Source organism: Eschrichtius robustus, chromosome 2 (genome assembly GCF_028021215.1).
Source record: "Eschrichtius robustus isolate mEscRob2 chromosome 2, mEscRob2.pri, whole genome shotgun sequence".
NCBI classification, from domain to species: Eukaryota; Metazoa; Chordata; class Mammalia; order Artiodactyla; family Eschrichtiidae; genus Eschrichtius; species Eschrichtius robustus.
The window spans coordinates 61837256-61861461 of NC_090825.1; the positions used below are offsets into that span (position 1 = coordinate 61837256).

Here is a 24206-nt window from a genome sequence, read left to right on the forward strand (position 1 = left end):
CTCAGACCCCGGTGCGCGCCCAAGGCACGGCTGCCCCACGCCCTGCGCAGCCCTGCCCGGCGGCGCCCCTCGTGCCCACAGAACCTTGCCCCGGCGAATCCTGCGCCCCCGCCAACACGCCGCCGTCCTCGGCGATGTCGGCCGGTGTTTTTGTTTCAAGGTCTCCCTCACCGCGCTCTCAGAGACGTCTGTGGTTACCCTTATCTCTCGGCAGCACGACAGAGGGGCCCATGCCAGTCCCTGCACCCACCCGGGGGCACGCTGCGCATGGGGCTCCTGCCCCAGCTGCATGCTCTTGGGACGTGGCTCCTGCTCTATTATATCTGATTAGAAAAAGTCCAATAGCACAGGGATCCAGACAGATCAAAATATGACTGCCAGTGAACTATATCAACGGACTGCCTGCGTTTTTTTTTAAAGTTTACAGGACTCTTTGCCTGCTGTTTTGGTATTAGATGAGCTAAGTTAGAAAAACTTGCGTCAAAACCTTCTGCTTAACAGTAGAGAGTAGTAACACCCAACTTTATTTCCTGGGAATCAAATTACTAGCAGAGACATAGGAGGGAGTCTCTGCTTCAGAGGTAAATGAGAATTTAAAAGGAAAACAATGCCATGACAAATAATAAAACTTTGCCACCCAAACTTATTTTTCATCCATTTCTCACAGGGTGATTTTTAGACAAAATGAACTACACAAGTTAAAATGCAAAGAAGAAAAATAAAGCTCCAAGAAGAACTGATGACTTACTCACTTGGGGAAATTATTCAAAACAGAGGCATTAATGACCATTGACTAAGTATCATTACCACTGAGGGGACTTGTTGACAACAGAGACTTGCCTGTGAAGAATGAGTCCCTTGAACTGTCCCAATTCATCACATGTGCCTCTCTGCCTGAGCTTCGATTCACCCCAGGTCTGAAACTCAACATGCGCATTGTTCCTGATCTCACAAGGACTCATTCTGTTCCCAAGGACAAACGGCTTCATTACCAGAGGGCTCTCTCTAACGGCTTAAACCCCCTTCAGGGAGGCCTGAACCCTGAAATGGGCCGCAGGGCTCCTCACAGCCCCATTTACTGCCCGCCTCCCCCCGCCCCCAGCCCACCAAGGTCAGGAAGAATCGCACAGCTCACATCTGACATCTGGGCACATGGCTCTGTTCTGAATGATTAGATCTTATTAACTGAGGTCATCTCAACTCCCTAAGAACTACAAAGAGCCTCATGGCATGTGGGCAATGGTTGGGCGGGGAGTTATGGAAGAGGGAGGAGAGTGGGGAAAGAAGGGAGTGGGTGTCAAAGCTCCTCCACCATGCTGGCTAACATCCTAGTTAGAGGTGATTACTTACCTTATAAAACACAGTGTATTTAACAATCCTCACATCACTGCACTTATACAAGATGCCATTTTGCAAAATTAGCGCAAAGCTAGGAACAGAGGAACGTAACTGTCATGGTTGTGTGTGTGTGTGTGTGTGTGTGTGTGTGGCACTGGGGAAGGGAGAGGTGGTGTGCTGCACGCAAGGGTTTTGGTGTTCATCAAGTCTGGGCTCCAAATCTAGCTCCACCACAGACTGGCCATATTGACATCTAACTTCTCAGAAACTTAGCTTTCAGGTTCCTCATGGACACATGAAGAAAGAAAGGGTACCCTGCCTCACAATACTGTTGTGAGAAATAAGCAACATCCTGTGAAAGCACCTCGCACAGTGCCTGGCATAGTAAGTGCTTAGTAAATATCAACTCCTTTGCCTCAGAAGCTTTTCCCCTAACATGGATGACACTGGTCAGACAGCTGTTTAACCAACGGAAGTGCTCTGTGGATAACAGAAACTTGGCCGTTAAAAGATTAAGCAGAGGCTATTTAGAGATGGATGAGGTCACTCATGTCTAAAGCTTCCCTGGTGGGCTTTGAGGGTGAGGTCCTGGTCTTACTTCCTGTTTCCCTACTGCCTAACACAGCTGACAAGCTCAGCTGGGGAAAATAAATTAGCATTAGGCCAGAAGTATAACCTACTCCCACTCACTCATTCTCACCTCCCCCAACCCCCAATGTTACCAAATAGAAATGCCTTTTGAGCAAAAAGTTACCAATACAAAAGAGCTTTGGAGGAGACTGTGTATAATGAAAGTGATCATTCTAAATGAGAACAAGGAAACAAGCTAGGATGACTCCCGGGAGGACGCCCCACCCCATGCAAGCTGGGCCCACCCACCAGGCTTACAAACACTCTCAGTCTACAGGTGGAGAGTCTGCTTGTTAGGAGAGAATGAGGATCTACAAGATCTTCCCATCTGATTAGAAAGCCAGTTTACTGATGGGCACAGCTGCTCTCAATCCCTGCCCCTCTACTGTTGAATGGCAATTTTTCAATATGAATAGAAAACCTCTACATAGTTGTCCTCTTGCAGAACCTCAGACTCTGCTACAACCTCTTGGGTGACTTGGATCTTAATGAATATGCGAAGTGTATACTGTTCTGGTCAGCAAGCTCACCTCAGAGTCAGGGATGCAATTAGGTTGCAACTTCTAAAGAGAAAGGATGTGAAACTTCAGTAGAAAGGAAGATGGCACATTCAGGCTTAGCAAAATGGTTCATGCCAAATTTGAGGCAGGATTATTTAGGGACCTCTGTGCTTAAATTCAGAAAGTAGAGTCCCCTGTCCATCTGTACTAAAACAATTCCCCCCTCCACTATACCAGATTCTCACATCCACACCAGAGTGGCTGGAATGACGCCTTCATTTTTCTGTTTGCAACAGGGAGATAAGATGTTTTGGTCTTGTCAGCAAATCTGCTAATTACTACTATTAGAGGAACAGCCACAATATGCAAGGCTGACTGACAAAAACTGGCTTTCCTCAGGATCCAAGAAAAGCCCTCGGGTCGGTGGGACAGGGGAAAATCTGGAAGTGCAGCAAGGGGCTTCTACAGTGCTCTGTACTCTGGTAAAATGCCCCAGTTTGGTCATATCAGGTATGCAGGGAAAGTCACGTACTGAGATAACATCCACATCATGGGAAAACAGATCCCTGTCACAGATTTTGTTAACCCAGGGATTCAGCACAGATCTCCTTAGCACCACACTGCTGTTCACTGTGATTCCCACTCCTCCAAAGATCCTGTAGTAAGACCAGACCCTTGTTGACATTCCATGTAAACATCTTCTCTCCGTGGACCACTAAATACATATCCCCTCCAGGACACCTGGCTTTACTACCACATCCCTGATGGATAATGTGGACAGCCCTCTGACTTTCAGAAAAAGATGCTATGATTGTCACAAAGGTCCACAGAGGAAAGCCTCTTAGCAAGGAATAAGAAAAAAACCCAAAACAAACGAGACTCCTGCAGAAACCTAGGGTAATATACCACAGTCAGAATACAGAGCCAGGAGGAGTGACAGATGGTTGGTCCATGGGAATCGTCATACATAGCTCTCCAAAGAGCCCTAATATTTAAAAGAAGGGGGAGGTGTGAGCAGAGCTGACACCTCTGAAAGGGGTCTGAAAGGGGTCCATTTCTTGGCAGCTTCGTGCTGTCAGTGCAAAGGGAAGAGAGTGCATGTGAGGCAGAACCGCCCAGCATCAGTTGACTAGGAGATTACAGTACAGAAGCCTGGGAACAAAGGTCACAACTTCTAGAAAGGTGGGGCAGACAGAGCGCACTTCAATCACAGCTGCGTCAAATGCCCACACTCTCCACCATCACAGCAACAGCAACAGCAAAGCCCGAGAAGGAGACCCTTGCAAACCACGTTTTGAAGACCACCACCACCTTACTCACCTTGGTTCTGTTTTTCAACTTCATTAAGAAAATTTGCAAACATAGATATAAGGTGAAGAGAACGGACAATGAACACCGCATACGGAACACCGGTTAACATGTTGCCGTATCCGTTGTACAGATCCGTAGCATACACACTCACACTCACTCTCATACGCAGACATCTTCTCTCTGAACCGTTTGAACATGAGTCACAGATGTCTTGACACTTCACCCCTAAATACTTTTGCATACACCTCCTAAAACTGAGGACATTCTCCTCCGTGACCACAGTACAATTAACACACCCAAGAAAACTGATAATAATTCCGTTATATCCAAAAGCTGGGTCCACACTCAAATTTCCCTACCCTACCTCAATTTTTATAGCTATTTTTTTAAAACCATGACTCAGTCAAGGCTCACGCATTGCATTTCGTTATGTCTTTAGTCTCTTTTAGTCAAAAATAGTCCTTCCGTCCCTAACCTACCCCTGCGCCGCCTGCATTTTTTCCTCTGACATTGCCTTTTTTGAAGATACCAGGCCAGTTGTCTTACAGGATACCCCACAATTTGTCTAGTTCCTCATGTTGCCATTTAAACTTGTTCTCTATCCTCTGCTGTAGAGAAACTGGAGGTTAAATCTAAAGGCTAGTTTAGATTCAGCTTAAACATTTTCGGTGAGAATCCTTTGTAGGTGATGCTGTGTAATTCCTACTGCATCACATTTGGGAGGAATATGATTGAGGCTACACCTCAGAATCAGTAACTTTACACATACATACATATGCATATGTGTATGTGTGTGTGTATATAGAAAGACAGAGACAGAAACAGACAGAAGTCTGTCTGGTCCTCTCTGGCCCAAAAAAAATCCAAATGTTGGTGAGGCAGTGAGCACAAGTCTGCTCTGGGCAGGAAGCGGGGCGGGGGGGGGGGGGGCACTTGGTGGTGGTCGTTCTGATGTCACAGTGAAGACGCCCTGTCTTGAGAGAGGCCATCCTGGAAGCTACAGAAATCCTTCACCAAAGGGATTTTACTTTACATAGTCTTTGTGGTTTAGTAAGTACTAAAAAAATAGGAACTCCTGTGATTAATAATACATTTACTACACTGACCCACGTGGCCCAAACAAGCGATACGCTTCGGAGCAGACTGTACTTTGCTCCCACACCACGGGTAGTTTCTTGGCCAATATCCGTCCGTGTTCATTATTACCACCTCCCTCAGATGCACAAGTCCCACAAAGGCTCAACACCATGGCCTCCAGCCGGGCGGGCGTCTCCCGGAAGGATAAGAGGATTAGGAAAGGAGAATTTATGTGCTTTTGCCTTCCAGAAGTTGAAAAGACCCTCTAGAGTGCTACTTCTAAGAGTGTGGTCCCTGGACGCCCCCAGCTCCTAGAGGGGGATGTGGGCCACCTGTTTCAAAAAGCCTAAGTTCCTGGTTCCCACACACTGAACCAAACTTTCTGGAGGTGCTGCCAGAAACTGCGTTTTTAACAAGGCCCCAGGAGCTTCTTTACACACTGGACTCAGAGTCCGTCAGCTGGGAGGAGGTCTCACACGGGTGCGGTCCGCTTGCACAGAGCCGTTCCCTGGTGCTGGGGCAGGCAGGGGGCGTGGGCGGCGGGCGCTGAGGCCGAAGAGAAGGCCGAGGAGGCGGGTGGCCCAGCGCATCAGGACACAGCCGGACCAGCTGTCCCCGGCACAGCTCGCAGAGCCACGCAAGTCACAGGGGCGGGCGACTCTGCAGGGAAACCAGCCGCCCCCTCACGCCTCCGCTCACGTGTTATCCGGGAATCCTCGGATGGCGTGCGGGGGACCCCCGTCCATCGCGACCTCCTCTTCGGAGCACAAGCGGTGTTAGAACTGAAGAGACAGCGCTGGCGTGAGCAGATCAGCACCTTCCAAGATCTTTGTAAAACAATTAGCTACCAAAGGAAGTTCTGCAAACTCTCATTTGTCCTGGTCAGTCCCTGAAATACACTATGGAAATGCAGACACCTTGACTCTGTTTAAGAGGAGGGTCCAAGTACACTAATAATTACACTGTTCTTCAGGCTACAGCCCCAACATGCTCAACACCTCCTGCTCATTGCCAATATCCTTTCCTCAGGGATAAACCCCTCCGCTCCATCCCACCTGACTCCACGGGCAAACCCTCAAGCTGTGCTGCTCAACGGGGGGCGACTGCACCCCTCCCCCCTTGCAGGGGACACCTGGCAATGTCTGGAGACATTTTCGGTTGTCACAACGTGGAGTGGGGAGGGGTGCTACTCGTATGTAGCGAGCAGAGGCCAAGGGTGCTGCTAACACCGGCCCTCCCGCAGCAGAGCAAGTCGGGCCGTGGAAGGTGACAGCCCCGCTCTGGGGCCTTCCTGCAGTCTTCACATTTGTAGGTGCAACTTAAAACAGAGCTCGAAAGTCCCCACACTTTAGAAAGGTCTGCTCTAATGAGCAAGTCATATTCTATCACCTGGATGGACATGCACAGTATTCACTAAATTAAGTACACTTGCAGTCGTTTTTCTGCAAAATTCTTTTAAGGTCCAAGCTAATCTGTATGTCCAAGATGTCAGGCTGACAGGACGTGGAATCCAACTTGCCAGAGTTGACAGAACCTCGACCCTGCCTCTCTCGGGGTCCTGGCAGTTTTTCTGGACCACAAACGAAAATCAGCTTTTGTTTTCAGTAATCTCTACTCTACCAATGGCAAAATGGGGCTTCTTGAAACTGCAAGTTTGGCCACATGGCCTTTATTTCTCTCGAATTCTCCTTCTCCAGAGTTGGGCTAGCCACTCAGTACGTGCTCGGGTGGCCTTGGCCACTGCAAATGTCAGGGAATCTCAAGGAACTTACCAAGTAGACCTAAGTAATTTCAGGCATTCCAGTTATCACCTGACCCCAGCTTGGCTCCCCTCTGCCAGATGCTTCTCTCTCCCACTGAACCCAGAGGTGGTTTCAGCTGCCTGGTGGCCCCTCCAGAGAAGTGACGGTTCCACTCTCCAGAACACCTCAGCAAGCCTCTTTTTTCTGGGTCTGATCACTCGCTGAGGAGCCGCTCATTGTCAAGTTTGTTTTTTAATTCACCAGTCCTGGCCAGTCACATGTGTCTTCCTCGATGCCCACTCCACCTCCTCTGTATCCAATCAATTTGCTTTCTGAGCACACATTTCTAGAGGGGTCATTTTTACACTCTGTCCTGAGGCATCAGCAACCAGGGACAACAGGTCCACCTGTCCGGTCCTATTTTCTAAACGATCCATTCTTTAAGATTTCTCAAGCCCACTTACACATTATTGATTTATCAATTTATTTATTTGGCTGTGTTGGGTCTTATTTGCGTCATGTGGGATCTTCATTGTGACATGCGGGATCCTTCGCTGCGGCACGCGGGCTTCTCTAGTCGCGGCTTGTGGGCTTCTCTCTAGTTGTGGTGCGGGGCGTAGACGTAGTTGCCCCGCGGCAAGTGGGATCTTAGTTCCCCAACCAGGGATCGAACCCTCGTCCCTTGCATTGGAAGGCTGATTCTTAACCACTGGACCACCAGGGAAGTCCCCCACTTACACATTTTATAACTCCTTTTCTTTCTACAAATGTCATCATCTAGAAGTCTGCAGGAGGCAAGTCTTCCTTTATGTGTCTTTCTGTTTCTGTCCAACAGGAGAGACTGAAGAACCAACTTCCATGGTGGGCACCAAGGTCCTGCTAGCCAGGGCCCACATGCCTATGCCCTGTACGCACTGTGTGGGGTCAGAGGTTTCACGTTTGCTGAAGCGGAATTACAACTTGAGCTTCAAGAGATACATTTTAATGTTACTGTTTTACATAATTTTAAACGAAGGTATTTTTCATATTCATAATGAATTCTGGCAAAATATAAGCCATGACGTGAGCCTCACTAGTATTTTCAGGATCAATAAGAAAGCAGAGAGTTTTAATGGACAAAAGTAACACAGGGTGGAAAACAAAAAACTTGCAAGACCTTACACGTAAAAATCAAGATACTTCCTGCTTCATGAACTCCCTGGTGCCACGGAGGGGGACTGCAAATGCCCTCTGTTTAAGTGACCCAACTCTGAGGATAAATAACCCTTAGGGGATGGGCTTCTGGCTCATCTAAGTGGGCAGCTGGGCAGCCTGCCCAGCACTGGGGAGCACGGATGTTCATTCTGACAGCAACTGCAGGCCTTCTTGTCCCTTCTGCACAGAGGCAGAAAGAACTGCTGCTTGTGCACAAGATACAAGGCCGTCAGCCAGGTTCCCCTCCAGCAGCTGAGGAAGGCCCAACCACGATCAGTGGAGAGGATTATGCCACCTGTCACTTCTGAGCCTCTCACACAAGCCCATAAAACACCAAGTAAACTCAAGAATCAACTAGAACAAGAGTCCCTTCCTGACTGGAAGCTTCTGGGAAAGCTCTTGTGAAGGACTGTATTATACTTTCAAATATTCTGTCTCTTCTTCGAGGAAGATGGTATTTTTCCACCCCATCGACATCAGACCTGACCACGGGACTTGTTCGGCCAATCCAACATGGGCAGAAGTGACACATGCCACTTCTGGGCGGAAGAGCTTAGGAGCTGGCGCTTGGCTGTCCAGCTCTCGTCCCACTCCCACGAAATCAGAAAAACCCCAGACAGAGACCTCTCCATCCGCCTGGGTCCCTGACAACACGAAGCAGAGGCACAGCCGGCCCTTGACGGACATGCAGTGTGGGTGAAAAAACCAAACCTCTGTTGCTGCCGATGCTGAGATTTTAGGGTCACGGAACAACCCAACCTCCTCTGAGGGCTGAGCTCCTGGCAGAGCCAGTGCCTGTGCATCCTGCCTTTGGTGTCGGGATCCATTCAACTCCACCATCCCCTACGACAGACACGGCGAAGAACCGTTTGAAATTTAACAACAATAAAATTCATCTAGTGAGACACATGAAAGCTTGGCAACTATCTCAGAAACATTCACTGTACAACTCACTGAGGTAAACTGCTTCGATAAAAAGTTCACTTTCTTAATATACTTATTTTAGGGTTAATGAATGGAAGTACTAAGAAAGAAGAAAAAGTCCCAATTGAGTAAATGAGGACATCAGCAGTGGCTCTGAGAGCGACAGCTGGAAGAATCGCTTCCCACATCAGGCGCTTCTCCGAGCCTCTTTCCAAAGAGTCCTGACTCACACGGAGCTGCCTCGGCTTTCCTTCTATTTCTTCCATCCTGGGATGGCTCCAGCTACCTTGTGCAGCCGCCAGCTAGGATGGCAACTAGGAAGTGTGCTTCTAACGAACACAAGAAGGGAGCTCTCAGCTCTGCCTGGAGGGAGGCTCAGCCAGACCAGCAGCGCAGGAGACACGTCCAGGGCCAGCTGGTACCAGGTGTCAGACCAGGACGCAGGTGCGGGGCTGCCCAGGGGCCTGTCTCCAATGGGCATCAGGCCAGGTCTTTCCAAGGAATGGAGCCCACAGGGCTGGAGTGAGGGTATCCACAAACCAAGGGGGCAAGAGACCACGGAGGAGGGCAGTGGGGATGACCGAAGCCCTGGGCCTCTGGCTGCAAACAAGAAGTAACGACAGCCCAGGATGCAGGGCAGTAAACGCGGAGAGAGTGAAAAGCTGAGCCCATGGGGCATGAGGTGGAAGAAGCAAGTCACAGGCAGACAAATGGCCGTGACCACACTTTTAACTGGTTTCAGGTCATCTCCACCATGAGAATCCAAATATTCCCTCCAGGAATACAGTCATTTCAGAGATGAAGGAGAAGAACATAGCATTAGGGTGAAAACTGGTGGCTTCCGTGAGGAAGACGTTCATCAGCTCATGAGAACACCTGTCACTTTAAAAATACAGTTGTTTCAAGTTAGGTATCGCCTCCTTTTGAACCAAGTCTGTATATATAGACACAGACACACACACACACACACACACACACACGTGGTATCATCTTATAAACTCAAAAATTAGTAGTAGACAAAAATGTTAATCTGGAAATAGTCACAGGTAGTTAAAGAATGGCAAAAACGGTTTTCTTTCCTTGTATCTCCACTGGCCCTGAAAAACTGACCCAATTAGTGCTACTGACAGAAGAAATGGGAGTGGTTAATGTTCCAGCTGGGCCTTAGTGCCAAGGTTCCAAGCAGCCGTTAAGGAGGTGACGGGCGTGAGCGCAGTGGCATCCCAGCGTGGCCCAGGGGACAGGCCAGCTGCATGACTCACAGAGAGGCGTGCCAGTCCAAAGCCCAAGCCAGGAACTTCCTGGAGGGCACAGGGCAGGAGCAGCTCGCAACAGCAGCAACCTTCACCCAGAATCCCATCAAAACAAACACCACATGGCTTGCACTGCTATCGGATTTACCTGCAAAGCTCTCAGCAGAGTGACGCATTTCTAATTACCCACTAAAGGATGTTATCAGTGAAATGGGCCTAATGATGTAAGATAACCCGCATCCTTAAAAACCAAGACCTAATTCGGGATTTACCCAGGGACCAAGACAATGCTAGCCACTGCTCACTTTAAAAAAAAACAAAACACAACACCTTCTATATTCTCACTGAGGTCACTTCTGTTTCTAACCAACGTTGCTAAGCAGTAGTGGTATTTTAGAAAGTTTTTGAATGATTTAAAGTAAAGGGCCAAAGTTTATTGTAGGCTGGTTCATATTTCTAAAAGCATCACTGAAATGTTCAAACTCACTGTTTTTATTATTTCACTCACACCGACGCTGGTTTTTCACAACCAAAGGTACAACTTGCAGCCTTAACGTCTAAACTGCCCTGTCTTGTGTCCACAGTACACACTTCCTGAAAGCCAGTGAGCTCAGAGAAGGATCTGGAAACAGCCTAAGACTTTATGTATTGAACACACAAGCAATAAAGAACACAATGCGCAAGTGGATATTCACAAACATGGCTCTTCATTCATGCATCAAAAATTTCCCCTCTTTAGCGCCTTACTTCTCTCAAGTATTTAAGACCCATGAAATACTGTGTTTTGAGGAATGCACACAGACATACAGACACACATTCACACACATTTGTAATGCTAGATGTTTTTAACATCTAAAAAGTCAGCAGGACCGATTTGTATGCTGCATCCATGCCCAGTTCATTAAACACTATCCATCTCAGTGATTTCACAGCCAGATAGCAAGCCACCCAGCATTTTTCAACCTTCCCTAATGAGAATGCCAAATTCAAAACCATAGACAGGTTTAAACTTCCTTCATTTATTAACTAGAGGAATTCCCCAGACATTTAGGATTCAAACTGTGTTTTGAAAACGGAAGAGCTTAAGTGTAGTTCCCAAAGGGATGCACGCTCTTCGAGGAAAAGCAAGTTCAACACGGAGCTGCCAGCAGCTTTGGGACCACCCTTAAAGGCAGGCAAGGCCTCGGCCTGCATTACTGAACTGGCCTCAGGACTCAGGAATGTGCCAGGTGGGAGGAGGAGGCCCAGTGAGCTTTTCTCACTGCAGCTCAGATGAAGTCACTGCAGACTCAAAGTTCAAGCCGGTCACAGAAAACCCCACTGTGGAAGTTTGAACTCTTGTCCTTGTTCATAGGATCCAAGACTCTTTCTGGGAACAGGGACTTATTGTTACAGCTTCTAACAATAGCGCGGCCTCGTAAACAGAGATGAACTCAGAAGAAGAGAGTACAGATCAGAAGACCAGGCCACTTGAAAACAAAAGCAAAAGTGCTGGAAAGGCTGGGAATACAAACGGCTTTAGGTTCACTTTCCTGAGACATCGCAACCACTTGTTCCCCACCTTCTCACCTGTAAGGGCTGCTAAGCCAGGTGGGCAAAGAGGGACCTGTCCCAGTTTACACACATGTCCAGTGCCCTGGACACCAGGTGCCGCCGTGGGCACCTCCCTTTGAACCCGCGTGGCTCAGAAACAGAAAGGTGCTTGGCAAGGGAGCCCCAGGCAATCAGGGGAGGGGAAAAATAAGACTGTGTTTTGGTTAGGTAAGAAAGAGCAGCACCCTGGGGTGTTGACACATATTTCTCTGAGGTGTTTGGAGCAAACAGACTTCATTACAGCAAACATTTCCCACGGCTCTGATGACCAAGGGCCTTGGGAGAAGACACCCACATGTGGCAGAGAAAGGCCCTTTCTCCACATCCCACGTGCCAACCCCCATGAGCAGGGTGGCTGATCATTCTGGGTCCTGGCAGAAAACGTGGGCAGGACAATGTTTGGGGGAAGGTCTCTCAGGCTCACGCACAGGATGAAGGTGTGCTCAACAGTCACCCTCTCAAGGTTGCTACCAAACCCACTGCCCCACCCTTCCAGCCAATGAGCTCATCCAGAAAGGCAGCCTCGGGTGGTGATTCAGTCCGGAGCCAGACTGTCTGGATTTGAATCCTGGTTCTACCACTTCCTAGGCGGTCACCTTGGGCCCAAATGTGGCTCTGTACCTCAGTTCCCGTGTCTGTAATATGGGGATACGAATAGAACCTACCACACAGGCGTGCTGTGAAGATCAACTAAGTTAAAGTAAGTAACAAGCTTAGAACAGTGCTTGGTGGATGGTAAGTACTCCAGGCAGGTAGAGTACACTTTCTGGAGCAGGAGCCAGCCTCCCCATCCCCAAATCCCACATCAACAAGGCCACTTCTGAAGTCACACCACAGCATTCCTTTCCCCATTTAGATCTCCCTTTTCTAGGGCCCACCTGGCATATGAGTAATTAGCCTCACCATCAAATATCAATTTTCTCCAGGTAAAAAGAGTTCTACAGCACAAAGGATACAAATGGATACAAAAAGGATAAAAAAGACCTATTTCAACGCTATCACCCTGGTTGTACCTTTAGCTCTGTGTCTTTGAACAATGACGTGGAGGTGTTCAAAGTATCTACTCCAAAGGGTGTTACAAGGATTAAAAATCCGTGCATGTAAAGCAAGGTATAATCTGAAGTACTCAACAGGCAGTAGGAATCATCACTATTATCATATTTGGTCAACACTTATTTTTATGCTCTTGGTGGGCTGTCTCCACACAGCCACAAAAAAATCACCTTCTACTATCCATATCCTTCTGTAGACTGAAGCTCGTCAAATGGCAAAGTCATAGGTGGGAACAAAGACACTAGACAGGAAGCAGGGGAACACGGGCTCTGGTCTAGGCTGTTGGCTAATGGTGTGTGACCACATGCGGCATCCTTAGCTGCTCTGGCTTCAGGGTCTCGGGTAGAAAGTGGTGGGGTGTTGGAGCTGCAGATCGCCACTGTCACTTCTAGCTCCCAAACTCAGTCATTTCAAGAACATGACCACCGTTATCATCTTCTCCCAGACCAGGGGCTCCCCCTGGAGCAGGTGGCTTTCTAAGTCCTATGGCTCCGTTTGCAGGGGAGAAAGACACGCTTACGAGAAGTGCCAAGTGCAGAGGCAGAAGAGAAGGTCCATCTGAGCACAGGGTGCTGTCCAAGGGTCACGGTCAGAGGGCGTGGGCTAGACTGGCTCCCTCTTATCAACCCCTTTCTCCTCTGGGGAGGGCGAACCCACCTGTAACCTTTCATTTCCAGGTTGTCTCTCTCATTCTTGGAAACACAGCAGAGCGGTCCCCACTCCAGTCTTCGGGCTAACGACTGAAAACGAGGTCCTCTCTATCCTTAGCTTCACATATGGAGCCAGCAATTAAAGAACCCTTACTTGGTTCTGAAAAATCCATGGTTATAAAGAGGGTCCTTCCTTTCTTAGATACTTTAGCTTCTGTTCTAGACAAGTACAATGCTTGCTTGCTTATAAGGAATTTCATAGCCATATGCCAAAAGACGTGATAGAATACAAAGTTTTGATCACTGTTTAAAGTATTTATATTTTGGCTTCCTGTTTATTGCAAGAAGGGTGCCAACTGATTAAAAAAGGCATCTGAGTACAAGTTCTCCAGCTGGAGATGCCAACAACATGAGAGACTCCTTTTTAAGTGCTTTGGTTGCAGGCAGGAATCAAGTCATATCCCTTTTATTTCAAAACATAAACTTGTATGAAACTGTCCAATAAAATTAATGTTTGCTGCTATTTATTCTCTGTTCCTTGGTGAATTATTAAAGTCAAGCAGTGCAATTCTCTCATTAGTTATAAATGGCCCCAGAAGGCTGATTTGCATCCATCGAGGGGCACTTATTTCTGATAAGTATTCTTATTAATGATATAATAAAATGTCTTGTTTTGTTACGATCATTTGAAATGATTCAAATGATGTTTAAAAATCCAACACTCCAACCCAACAGCCTGGTGAGGAAGCTGCTGAGCTGACATAAATTTAAAGCGATTTTCAGTTTTACTTGGTACTATCAGTGAGATCATGGATAGAATTTTAAAAAGTTTTTTTTTTTTTTACATTTTGGTCTCAGGGGTGTCAAAGGCAGTATTTTACCAAGGTTCAGTAAAACTGATCTGATTACAATGATAATCACAGATAGCAAAGGCCTGGGTGGGAGAGGTTCTGGTAAGACAGATTATTTGGCGGTCAACCACACAGATCCTGAATTGCAGACATGGGCTGTAAGAAGAAAGCTATGTCAACAAGAACACCACTCACAAACACGCCCAGTTTCACTTCTCCTAACTTCCTGATCTTTGTTCCAAACTGCCTTTTAGCGGAGGTGGCCATTCACAAAAGCAAGGGCTGAACTGTATTCAGCCTCTGTGATACGAACAAGAAGAAAAGTGCAGCCCTCCTAGGGTCACTCTGTGTAGGTGACTAACGAGCTGATGACTGAGGTGTGCACACACAGACACACCTCCCAGCCCCGCCAAGAAGCCAAGGGCCCAGAGGCTTCAAAGATCAGAAGCAATGGACTGCTGTGGTACTGGGTGAAACTGCACCAATTCTGCAAAAATAGCTCTTATTTTTCCCAGGACCCAGAATATTTGATTTCTGGATTTTTCCTCTGTCCTTATCTCGTTAAGTCCCACCCTTCTTTGAAAATAATGCTCATAAAACATCTGCTGAAACTAAAGCACTTATAAAGGAGTCGCATATTGTGGACTTCCCAAACTGGAGAATTTCTATTAATGTGTTGTTGACCTTTGTTTATCACGGTGATTAGCAACTGCTAACTTTTATTGAATTAGGCACTGAAGCTCTAAAGAAGTAAGACAAGGCAGGTGCCCTTGTCCAAGATCTGACAGTCCAAGGTGTGCAGGGGACACAGTGGGTAATGGGGTGGGGGGAGAGGGAGGGGGAGGACACAAAGATACTCCTACTGGCCTCATGGAAATGTCCTTAAAGTTGGAATCAGAAAACACAGACCAAGGCCGAGCGGAGTGTGACTAGCCACTGAGAAGTGTGCTGCGGTGGGTAGGGCAGTACTAGATCAGGGAGAAGCCTGAGGAAAACACAGTAAGGTTTTATTAGGAGTATAATAATTGGGAAGTAAATCTATCGTTAGTTCAAACGGGAGAGTCACAGCTGGGGTGGGGAAAGGCTGGAATTTTTCTGTTTCTGTTGGATAACCCTGGATGGTGGCATAAAAACACTTCTTAAAAGAAAGCTAAAGGGCTGGATCATGCTGACATTGCTTATGCTCTGAGCAAAACAGAAGTGGCTGATAACCCTCACGTTTTTTTGGTGTGTGTAAGTAGAAATGATAGCTGAAAGGGTGAATGAAATGATAATTAATCCAGGCATATCTGCTAGCTATTTAGTATGACGAATTTTAAACAGAAGAATGAAAATTAACCTTATTTTCTAACAGTCCCTTTACCCAAATTCACTTTTTTTTAAAGTTATGGCTGAGTTGGGTCTTCATTGCTGCGCGCGGGCTTTCTCTAGTTGCAGCGAGTGGGGGCTACTCTTCGTTGCGGTGAGCGGGCTTCTCATTGCCGTGGCTTCTCTTGTTGCGGAGCACGGGCTCTAGAGTGCAGGCTCAGTAGTTGTAGCTCATGGGCCTAGTTGCTCGGCTGCAGGTGGGATCTTCCCGGACCAGGGATCGAACCCATGTCCCCCTGCATTGGCAGGCGGATTCTTAACCACTGCACCACCAGGGAAGTCCCCAAATTCACTTTTTAACTTACAGGATTACTTGTGAACTTTTTATAATGATTTCAAGGAACTAGGATGACCTTTAAGTGAGTCTGGCTTTCTGATCCAAATTCGATCAAGAAAGAAACTCCCAGGACACACGCAGTTCGACAGCTTTAAAAGAGAAACACGCTCCTGATGTGAAGCCCAGATGGTTTTAGGAGGCTGGTGTGCTTTGCCCTCTTCCGCCTCTGTTTCAGAGCGTGATATCTTCTGGTCCTTAAAAAACGCTGCTAGTGAAACTCTTTATCATTCATAGAAATAGTTTGTACTGGATAGAGTAAATATGCATTAATTCGGCTCAGGAAAAAAATAAATGACCACACTAGGGGAAGAGTCTGTAAGTATTAAGTGTGATCCCCAAAAGGAATTTGCAACCCTTTTTTCAAGCTGTCCCTTCGCACTAAATTCTCTCTCAGTTCCTGACCACTTGGGACCTTTTCAGGAGAGGAAGGAAGGGGGCTCCAATGGATGTGGTTAAGAAAACTAGAAGTTTTTCATTTTATGTAAGACATTCAATGGCTATGGGTACCCTAATTTCCTCATCAGGAACAAAGCAAAGTTGAAGCAGGCTGGCTGGTAGTATTCATTCCTCAGAAACCATATGATCTCATTTCTGAGAGTGAAAGATCACATTCACATACAGTGACTTCTGAAGCCTGTTCACATGCCTGGCTTGGAACCAGTGCTGTGACACCAAAATGATGACTACCCATCCTCAAAGGGGTCACAGGCCAGCGGGGCGACAGCGAAGTCAGCAGGTGGGCCCAGCACAGAGCAGTTGGTGCTACGGAAGCAGTCAAGAGGGGCGCCCTGTTCTGCCTGGAGGCAGAGAAGGCCATGGGGACAAGTGCTGAGCACATGGCCTGTCAGGGTCAAGGTCATCCCTCGAAGCTGGCGGGGGCGGGCGGAGGTGGGGGAGCAGAAACGTGGCGGGAGGAGAGAGCAGGAGCCATCCTGGGAGGGACTGGATAGGTCATGTTTGGGATTTCTGAACTCTGTTTTATACATTATGATGAGGGGCCCCTATAGTATTTTCAGCGTAAAAGTGACAAAATCCGACTTGCATTGTAGACAACTCATCTCTAGGATACCTGTGATGGAAGAAATGTTCACATACTGAGGTATGGGGAAGTCATTCTGGCTTATACATCATTTAACTCGAATTTTATGCTAACTAAAACAGCCTGCTGGTGGTCTATCAAACATACACTGTACATCTACTTGAATTATTAAAGAAAAGGGCACACTGACCAGAAATAAAGAATGTCCATGTTAAAAATAAAGATTAAATGCCTCTCCTCCTGGGATGCCAATGCTGGTATTCCTTCCATGATAAGACTCCCTTCCCAGATGCCAAGGCCATACTGACTCGCTGTTTTGTTTTTGCGTTTCTTTTAAAACCTTGAAGGAATGTACCTCTGACTTGTTTGATGCTCTTTGTTCTGACAAGATAAAAAAAAAAACTGTGCTGAAAACCATGCTTCTCCAGAGCCGTTCCTCGGGGTTACCCGAGAGACTGTGGGGCTATCCTCCTCAGTACAGCTCAAATAAAACTCTTTCCCATTCCTGTTACAGACTGTTTGTCGATCATTTCTGTGGACACTTTCGAGGGTTAAGGAAGTCACGGAAGGAATAAACCTGTCCCGAGTGAGTGTCTGCGTGTGCCCCTTGCACACGTGCACGCAGAGCTGCACCAGAGCTGCGCGCAGGCTCAGTGGGAGCTGGGGACCACCAGGTTTGTTCAACGGGGGCAGCGGCCCCCTCCATCCAGCGGATTGCTGCCGGTGATGTAGAAAGGGGCCCATCTGTAGCGCCAGGAAGGCCAGTTAGGAAGCTCTGGCAGGGATCCAAGCAAGGAAGTGTAAGGGCCAGAACTATGGCACCGGAGGGGGCAGGTTCGAGAAATGTTTAGGAGGGGCAGTAAGACTCAGAGAGTAACTGGACCTGGAGGTTACTGGGAAGAGGAGTCAAGGAGGACTCCCAGATTTCTGTACAGCTACTTGGATGTTTCCATTCCCTGGAGTAGGAATATGGGAGGAGGGACATGTTGGGCGAGATCACGAGTCTAGTCTGGGTGGAGAAGAACTTGAGGTCTGTGTGGACGTACACGAGGCACTGGGAGCTCTGGGGTCTTCCGGCGTAAGGGATGCAAGGGGCGTGGATGAGATCTCCCAAGTGACGCTGTGAAGTAAGAAGACAGGAGAAACAGGGCGTACCCTGGGTATAGGAGAAAACTGCCAAAGGGATGGAGGAGCGCAGGCCAATGGGGAAGATAGAGGGGACCACGTGTCCTGGAGGGCAAGGCGGAGGGAGCTGGGCGCGGGTCCCCGAGGTCCGCAGAGACCAGGGCCTACAGGGCCGTTCACGACCCAGGAAACACAGAATCCTAGAAAGAGGTAACGAGACGGCTAAGCAGGAGCCGGTCAGTCTCACTGTGGCCTGAGATACACTTCAAAATGCTGTGCACTGCACTTTAGCTAGATCCTCAATTTCCCGGCCCCAAGCATTTAATTAAATGCAAAAAAGTCCCAAGGAGTACCTTATCTGAGGAGTCATTACAATAAACAGGCAGTTAGCACAAGGTCACGATGAGGACGAATGTGAACAATACAGCGCTTCGAGGCTGCTGGGGGCGTGAGGAGGGGTGCTGGGGAAGGAAACGGGCCGGACAATGCACAGATGTGGACGTTTTCGCTGCCAGGAGTATCAGACAAACAGGAAGACCTTAAACTTCTCCAACTGGGAACGCTCAGTTTTGCCTGCTGAGCGGAGGGGCTGAGCACATGGCTGGAGCACAGAAACAGAAGGTTGTGATTAAGGCTGCGAGGACTGCTCCACCCGGAACCTGCAGGCAGCCGAGGCCCCGCAGACCCTGCTCCCCAAGCCCGCGCCCTCCCCGGCTGGTCTATGGGGCTTTACGCACATGGCCTGTGGGACCACAGGAGCCTCACGCACTCATGAGACCCAAACGGGGCCAGGACACCAAATTTCACAATTTTAAAACTTTTTGCTGACATCTAGCAGAGAATTTATGTGTACGAAGCCTCTAAGTGGTAACCAAAGAAAAACTCTGATGTAATTATCCAAATGGCACGCTCTGCTCCAGTAACCAAATCACAACGGAGGTACAGGAACTGTCAGCCACCCTTCTGCATTTCAAAAGTTAGGAAGTTCACAAAATGTAAAGTTATATATATTTTCTCCCTATTGAGCAATTTAAAAATATTTTTTAAAACTATGCAAACGAGGAATATTTCTTTTTTTTTTTTTTTTAAGTCTCCAATTGCTATTGCCAAAAAACTGAGCTTTTCTATCGCTCGAGGAATATTTCTTGAAATAAACTAAAGTTTCAGAACATCACCTGGTTGGTATCCCTTAACGGTTAAACGCAAATTGTCTGCTCTATCTATAACAGGGTTTCTCAACACTAGTGTTTTTGACATCTGGGGCTGGATAATTCTTTGTCCTGTAGTTGGAGGCTGTTTAGCAGAATCCCTAGCCGCTTCCCACTACATGCCAGTAGCATTCTCCTAGTTGTGACAATAAAAAATGTCTTTAGGGGCTTCCCTGGTGGCGCAGTGGTTGAGAATCTGCCTGCTAATGCAGGGGACACGGGTTCGAGCCCTGGTCTGGGAGGATCCCACATGCCGCGGAGCAACTAGGCCCGTGAGCCACAATTGCTGAGCCTGCGCGTCTGGAGCCTGTGCTCTGCAACAAGAGAGGCCGCAATAGTGAGAGGCCCGCGCACCGCGATGAAGAGTGACCCCCGCCTGCCGCAACTAGAGAAAGCCCTGGCACAGAAACGAAGACCCAACACAGCCAAAAATAAATTAATTAATTAATTAATTTAAAAAAAAAAAAAAAAAAAAAAGAACCTCTGCTTTAAAAAAAAAAAATGTCTTTAGATGTTGTCATATGTCCCTGAAAGACAATTCTGCCCTAGAAGGTACCCACTTGTGGTTAAGGCACAGGATGTAGACTGAGATGAGATTCAAGTCCTGGCAAATGGCATATACTAGCAGAATAAAGCTGGGCAAGTAACTACTTCCCTGTGCCTCAATTTCCCCAGCTGCAAAATAGGGATAATACTATCTACTTCATGAGATTGATATGAAGATTAAATGGGAAAATTAATGTCAAATACTTGGTACAGAGCCTGACACACAGTAAGCTTTTAGTAAATGGCAGCAATGATTCTGTTAAAAAAGAGAGTTGTAGTCCCATGACCTTGAAGACAGAATTGAGCAGGTCATTTGTTTGTCCATCCGGTAAGAACAAGCTGCGCACATAGCTCACGTCTAAACAGTCTCTACAAGGGCACTTACGGCTAGAATGTTAGAAACACAAGTACTATGGTACTAACCCTGAGAAAATCAAGTTGCTTTAATCCCTGTGGGGACGAAAGCAGGGTAGGCATACAGGGAAAAGAAAAGAAAAAAAAAAAAAAAAAAGCTACAGACCAAAGAGAAACAGCCTGGCACAAAGAGAAAAAGGTAAAAATTCACACCTTTAAAAAAACGACTTGGGCCACAAATCAAATCAACATGCTGAATCTGGGGTCAGGGTCCCATGGTAAGAGCTGGTGAGCATCTAAATAGTGACAGCTGGTCACTGGAAGGAGAAGAGGACAGTCCTAAGTTGAAGCAGCAAGGAAGAAAAGTAATGCAGGCAAATGCCAAAGAAGTGGGGAGAGGCGAGCACTGGAGATTCCCTCTGTGGCCAGGAGCTGTCTTACAGCTCGATCCCAGAAACACAGCCGAGCCCGCTGAGGAGGGTGGCAGAGCCCCCAGGGCTGCCCCGAGTACACTGCCTTTGAAGGGAGTGATTAGGAACCTCAGACCAGGACATCTCCCCCCAGCTGTTCCCTGGCCCCTCGGTGGGACAGGTGGGATTTCACTGCTCAGTGGGCCCCCGCGCCTCTCAGCCCCCGCCCAGGGCCCACCTGCACCTCCCCTCCACAGCCGGGGAACAGAGGGCTGCCTCTCCCACCCAGCCCATGTCATCTGTGCTTCCCACGCGTCCTGGGTTTGGATGGAACAATCAGAACGCAAACACTGTGAGTCAATCAGCATCCAAACCGTCTTGGGTTTGGAAACAGTCGGTGACTTTATCCGGTAGCTGAAGTCTGAAATAAGCTGTTTCAAACAGTCATCTGACTCACAGAGAATGCAACGCTAAATTGGATCTAACTCCTAATTAGCCATTCCAAAATACAACCAAGTCTTTGTGAGACAAAGCCTGAACATATTTAGTGAAACACCCTCTTCACTGTCTTTTTCTGACCCATGATTTACTTATAACTCGAGAACATGCAATTGTCTATTATTATGTCATTCAAATGCACCATATTTTTCTTTGCTCATTAAAGTAAAATAAATAACCCAGAATTGTAGTAGGCTTGTGCCCAGCGTTCAAGGCTGCACACATTAACATGGGACCCTGCGTCCGTACATCTATAATCTTCTGAGCCCAACTCTTGCCCACCCAAAAACCCCGTGCAGGCGAGTGACTTTTTACCCCAATACACTATTATGTTGCTGTCGGTTGAATGCACGCTGAGAACCAAATGAGTAAAACAAGACAAGCCTCCATTCTTCCCTGAAGGAAGGCCACACAGCGGCCTGCATTTGACCCCAACATCAAATCAAAGACACCACAGGGCATTTACATTCCAGGGAGATTTTTACACAATAAAAACTCCCACAGCACAGCTTAGAAAGTAAAATATTTGACATAAATGAAGCACCCAACAGGTAGTAGGGGTTAGACATTGGAAAAACAGGCAACAAATAAAGAGTTGACTTAAAATATCCTAAATCATTTTGAGAAATTCCAGAAAGTTGAATCTAAACTCACTGTGTCAGAATTAATTTGGGAAACATTTAGTCCTGCTTGAGGGAGAACTGGGCTTCCCCCAGCCAACATTTGATCAAGTCACCATTTCCAGAGCTTGTTCCTGTCAGTGAGTAACTAAGTGTTCCTCTCCCGCAGGGGCCGGGAGGACGAATCAGGGCCAAACACCTTGGAGACAGAAAAACAAACGGAGTCAGTTACTATGTTTTTAACTCAGTTCTGTCTGGAAATCAGGATGCAAGACGCTGAAGATCCAGCTTCAGGGAAGCTGTTAATGCTGTGGAGATTTTTCAAAAGTACAAATGAGAAGTCCCGGAGAGCTCAGCCGTGAGGAAGGCTGATAAATGGCACCATGACTTTCCGACGGCCTCCCAGGAGGCACCGTCCACCCTCAGTGCTGGGGACAATTTTTAATTCAAAAGGATCAAAATTTGGATCAGCTTCCTATCTCATGATTTCACCTGACCCTTTTTGTGTTTGCCAATTTGATACACAAAGTTCCCTGCCTAAAAATTGGTAAAGATGGCCAGCTTCACTGTACTTCTAGGGGAGCCAAGGAATGAAGGATTTTAGATTTTACTTCATTCACACGGAGAGGAAGGAAAAAAGATGGTGAAATTTTTGAATTTCATTATTACAACAGTTTTTAATCTCATCAAAAGAGAAGCTGACCAATGTCATTCAACTGGAAAAATCAGCTATACCCTTCCACCCACCCCCCAGCTTTATTCATCCAGATCCATGATGTTTATTGAACTGCCTGGATGAGAATGTGAGGTGTCACCAACATTTCCAGTCTCAAGTCCTGAGGAGAGTGAGCAGGGATGGGAGCTGCAACACCCAATATTCATCAATCTCTACTTTCCATTTCTCTTGTTTCTCAGTTCTGATAACCCTCCTTCTTTATTTTCTGAATCTGACAGCTGCCAGGACCTTTCACTGATTACAGTCGATCTCTGGAAGTACCACCATCTGTCGAAAACCCTGACATGTTTAAGCCAATGCATTTCATGTGGGCATTTAGCCACAGAACTGTAGCTGCTGCGGGCTTCTGAGTTAAAAGATGCCGCATAAAATAGGTACCATGGTCCTACCTCAACTCTGTTTGCATGCTCCCTACTTTATGCTCTCACTGTCCTTTACTGTATTCTTCTCAACTCATCGCCATGTTTGTGCATTTGATGCAGAACGTGTTCAGGCAGCAGCAACTCACAGCCGTGGTGCCATTTACAGGCTTTATAAAGCAGCAGGCACTGGGCTAATCGTGCACCATGCATGCATTGCTGCTCAACTTCCTCCCTCTCAGCTTTTAGGTGGGTGCTAGGATCTTGTATCATGGATGGGGAAACTGAGGCATGGGCCATTTAATCGAATCAATAAATACAGAGCATTCTGTCTAACACCAAGATACAGTGTCCACATTTGAAAGAGCTAATAAATACTGACAACCAAGATACTTCTATTTTAATCAGTCTAATGCTAACAAATTTTGCAAAATTGTGTTTTAGAAATTAATTCTTCAACTGGACACAACCAAATGTTAACTGGCAGACTCCTGTCAAAGGCAAGCCCCTTCATACCTTAAAATTAAAAGTTCACCCGTGCCAACACCTGGAATCCTATGGCAGGTGTCTTCCTAAGAACTGAAAAGTACTTTTACTGATGACCTCATTTCACTGTCACAGCATTCCTGTGAAAGGCTGAAAAGAACTGACAAAGTATAGTACTTTCCCTGAAGCATGAAGCCACAGAGTGCCTCTGAAAGGTGTTTTGCAGTCTGCAGGCAACGGGGCCTAGTGTAGGATGGAGCCAGGCCATGCAGCAAGGCTGGCGTGGGTGGGGCTGGGTGATAAAATGCTCACAGCTTTAAAAACACAAAGCATTAGGTGAGGACACAGATGAAAGGATTTGTGAAACAAATCACCGAATTTTCGCAACACTGTAGAGTCTCAAGAAGGGGAATCATCTGACAGACTGAATCATGAATTTCTGCAATGCAAGAATTTATAAAAGCATCAGGGTATGAATCACAGCCACAAGATTGTTTTCAACATCCTTGTGAAAATCACCCTTGTGAATGCAGCAACACTTCCAAAAGCACTTGTCTTTTTGTTTTGGGTACTGACTCATTTAACAATTTGTAAAAATAATTTAAGAAATCTACCTGAAGGTTTAAAATTTCTGGAAACTAGAAGAAGAAAGGGGGAAAGAAAGAAACTAGTTCCAACCCCAGCACAGTAGATTGTTCGCATGCCATTTTATCTACACCAGAAGTATTACCAAAAAGGGAGATTATCATCTTACTCTTTCTCGTGATACCAAGTTAAGCCATAAGATCCACTAGACACTTTATTTTTAGTATAAGTATTCAAAGGCACTCCAATTCATAACTAAACACCGTCAGTAGAGCTTTTCTAAAACTACAAATGATTGTCATGAAATTTAAAATGAACTTCTCTGAAATGCTAGATGATTGTTTAAAATTATTTAAAAAATTCTAAACTATCTAATAATCAAATTACAGTTTACACTTGAACAACACAGGGGATTTTCC

General features: G+C 46.9%; 1 protein-coding gene across 5 annotated transcripts in view; it reads right to left on the reverse strand.

Annotated features, from left to right (window-relative positions):
* LHFPL2 (LHFPL tetraspan subfamily member 2) overlaps positions 1-24206 on the reverse strand; it is a 168056-nt gene that overhangs the window by 25133 nt on the left and 118717 nt on the right. The window contains exon 1 of one of the 5 annotated variants that reach the window (XM_068535551.1): positions 251-326. The exons of 3 other annotated variants lie outside the window; for them this stretch is intronic. The gene's annotated coding sequence lies outside the window, so the exon portion shown is untranslated. Of the gene's footprint in view, positions 1-84; positions 196-250; positions 327-24206 lie in introns of those variants that run through there. One more of the 5 variants, XM_068535552.1, reaches the window with a different exon arrangement.